This window comes from Microtus ochrogaster, linkage group LG2, assembly GCF_000317375.1.
Source record: "Microtus ochrogaster isolate Prairie Vole_2 linkage group LG2, MicOch1.0, whole genome shotgun sequence".
Taxonomy (NCBI): Eukaryota; Metazoa; Chordata; class Mammalia; order Rodentia; family Cricetidae; genus Microtus; species Microtus ochrogaster.
Genome location: NC_022028.1, coordinates 12,647,594 through 12,651,404, shown reverse-complemented (window position 1 = coordinate 12,651,404; position 3,811 = coordinate 12,647,594). Strand labels below are relative to the sequence as shown.

The 3,811-nt window shown below is 39.3% G+C and overlaps 1 protein-coding gene across 1 annotated transcript in view; it reads right to left on the bottom strand.

The window, feature by feature from the left end:
- The window catches only part of Lmbrd1 (LMBR1 domain containing 1), a 91,905-nt gene that overhangs the window by 48,803 nt on the left and 39,291 nt on the right, over positions 1 to 3,811 (bottom strand). The gene's annotated exons all lie outside the window — the stretch shown is intronic.

Sequence of the window (3,811 nt, the reverse complement as noted above, 5' to 3'; positions counted from 1 at the left end):
CTGTGTACTAACTGTATCACATATTCATTCTGAACCATGATATAAGAAAAATTCTATGGTGAATCAGCAGAGAAATAAATACATACAATCATTTCAAAATATTTATATGTAAACTGAAATAAAATGCATCACAATAAACAGTAAATATTACACAGTAACACTAGAGATGAATTTTGTTTTTCTTCTTTTCAATATCTTTCAAGATCCTACCCAATACAAATAATCAATACATTTGTCTTTTGTTTTCTAATCTACAAGCAAGAGGAGCACACTCACACAGAAACAACTACAAGAGCTTACACTAAGAAACAAATAGAAAACAGAATAGTCAATTTATTTTCTAGCCCCAAACAATAAACCAAGACATCAAGACTTTCAGGTAAAAAGCAGATGTCCCAAGAAAACATATATGGGAAACCACTCTATTGGGCAAAAGATAACTCTCATACCTCCTTCCTAAGCTAATTTAATTATAAGAAAATCAGTAAGGTGTGTGCAGTTTTTATAGAAGAAATAATGAATATGTTGATATGTTAAAGTATCTGTATAGAAAACATTTTCCCAAAACAGCAATTACTTTTGAACCTTAGTATTCTAACCTTTACTCCAGTTCTTCTGAAAAGATGAATGGGATATATACGCCAAGCTATTTAATTCCTAACCAGTCAGCTGCAGGTACAGGTCAGTGGTACAGTGTTTCTCAAGGTTTGCCTAGCATACCAAGGCTCCAAGTTCAATTCCCACCTTTTAGGGGGCAATTCTAACTATTTGCATTGCCTTGAGTCTTCTTAATCTTGAAGACTTCAATTCTTATCACATTGAGAAAGAAAAGTAACTACTCAAAAGCACAAGCATAAATGTAAAAAGTTTATGATGGAGGAAGGTCATTGGTTAAAAAAATAAAGAAACTGCTTGGCTGGCCCTCATAGGTTAAAACATAGGTGGGAGGAGTAAACAGAACAGAATGCTGGAAGGAAGAGGAAGTGAGCTCAGACTCGACAGCTCTCATCTCGGGGGCAGACGCCTCAGAGAGATGCCATGCTCCCATCTCCAGGGCGGATGCGAGAGCTCTGCTCTCTGAGGCACACGCCATGAAGCTCCGACCCAGGATGGACGTAGGCTAGAATCTCCCTGGTAAGCCACCTCGTGGGCTACACTTAGAAATGGGCTAGTCCAGGTGCGAGAGTTAGCTGAGAAGAGGCTAGATAGAAATGGGCCAAGCAGTGTTTAAATGAATACAGTTTGTGTGTTGTTATTTTGGGCATAAACTAGCAGGCAGCCGGGGTGCTGGGGATGCAGCCCCGCCGCTCCTATTACTACAGTTCATTTATTGTCCAGCAATAAAATCAAACAGAAGTCAAGAATAGCTTTTAAAAAAATAACTTCTATATACTATATATCAATACTATTAATAATTAATTTAACTACTAAGATTTATTTAACAGAAAAATAAGCAAGAAAGAAGTAGTGATATAATAACTCAATTATTTAGCATAACTTTTTCTTTAGAGACCATAAAGTATATTTTGAAATTTTCTGTTGTGAGCATAGAAAAATATTTTATAAAAAATTCATTTTAACTACGATTAGAACATATATGACAAATATAAGAAGAGTTAAGGTGAAGACTGTGGAGTGAATTTGGTGAAATATAATTGTGTGAAATTCTCAAAAATTAATAAGCAGGCAATTAAAATCAAATAATGATGTGATATATTAGTTTTTGGGGGCAAAAGCAGTTAATTTTTAACTATCAGGATTTAGTAAATGATGATTTTTGGCAATCAAGAATTATAGTTTAATAGGACAGATATAGCCAAGTCAAATCAGGATCTTCTTAATTTGCCTTTCTCAAAAACAGCGAATACAGAGCACCCCAGTTTCCACAGGCACAGTAACAAACAAAATGGGAACACAGTAAGATTAGAATTCTCCCTCTCATCACTTAAAATAATAAACCTAAAAAGCTGCTTAGGAAAAACATTCTACACTCTGCTGACTTACTGAATTATCTTAATTCAGTGTATAAGAGGCAAAGGAGAGGCTAACCAATGGCTTCCTGGGATATGAAATTGAAAAGATGAATTTACTGCAACCAAAGACAAGATTTTCACCTCCTACCCTCCACCAGCACATCACGTCTCTCCCTCTTCCCAATGGCTCATCCTGTTCTTCCCTGCTCTCGTGAGAAATTGCTCTCTCAGATCCTCACTCACTTCAACTACTAGATGCTTACCTGGCTGATCCTGCTACCTTTTAATACATCACTTCTCAAACACCATCCCCAAGAGCCCTGTCCTCACATCCTTCACAGAGCTGTAACTTTTAAGTCAGAGTCATATATATTAAATTTCTTGGAGTCACAATCACACATCTCCAGTCTTCTCATGGCTAAGTAGAGAAAATCCACTATTCCTTAAACAGTGCACACTAGACTTAGAGCCTACATAGCTGTCTGATATTATGTGACAGTGGTCCGTGTGATCATTGGAAACATCCCATTGTGGTCTGTTGGTTGTTTGCTGGTTAGTTTGAGGAGAAAGGTGGTTTAAAGTCACATACTTCTTATGTCATTCTTCAGCTGAGTGGGGTCCTTGTCCCATAAGACTGGTACCCTTGAAATAAGTGGAGAGACCAAACAGTTTCCTCCACATAGCAGAGAAAAAATGGTATAGTAAGAAGTGGCTATGTTCAGCAAGTCTGGACGCTCACCTTACTAGACCTGGATGGAGGTGGGTGGTCCTTGGAACCCACAGGTCATGGAACCCTGATTGCTCTTCGAGCTGATGAGGGAGGGGGACTTGATAGGAGGAGGGAAAGGGAAAAGGGAGGTGGTGGCGGGGAGGAGGCAGAAATCCTCAATAAATAAATAAATTAAAAAAAAAAGAAGTGGCTATCTGTGAGTCAGGCAGAATTTTTACCAGAGGCCACACTTGATCACAGACTTTTTGCTTCAAGAACTCTGAAAATGAAATGTCCACTGTTTAAGCCTTCTGGTCTGGGGCACTCTGCTATGGCAGCATGAGCAAACTACTGCAGTCTGCATGCCGTTCGCCTTTTCTCTTCAGGTAACTAACTGACCGAGCAATTCGAATTTCAGCTCAATTGTCACTCATTGCTAGTCTTCTGATTCCACAGAGAAGAGTAAACTTCTGCTCTTTCGCACCAACAGCTCGTGTGCATCTCTCACTAGAGCACTTAAACACTGCAATTCACTTGTTTACATGAGTCCTATGTGTGAACCTTGAGAACAGAGACCCTCAACTTTCATTTCTAGCCCCAAGATGTAGCATGGACACAAGCCACAGTGCTACAAAAAATGATGAGTCCAACAAATGTCAAACTTACACCAGACCACAGCGAAACAAATTACAGATGTGCCAGTAGGAAACCCATTTCCAAGAAACTAGGACCCAGTGGTGGTGTACCCAGGAGGCTGAGGCAGGCAGATCTCTGTTGAGTTCAAGGCTAGCCTGGTCTATAGAGCCATTTCCAGGACAGATAGAGTTGTTACACAGAGAAACCTTGTTTTGAACTCCCCCCAACAAAAAGAAAGAAAGAAAGAAAGAAAGAAAGAAAGAAAGAAAGAAAGAAAGAAAGAAAGAAAGAAAGAAAGGAAGGAAGAAAGAAAGAAAGAAGAGAAAAAAGAAAAGAAACCAGGGTATTTTTGTAGGAGCCAGAGAGGTCAAGGACACCAGGAGAACACAGTTCACAGACAGACGTCAACTACACAGTGCTAAAGGGTTCACAGAGACTGAGGCGGCAATCAGAGCTTACAGGGATCCCAGCTAGGTCCTCTGCACACACACAC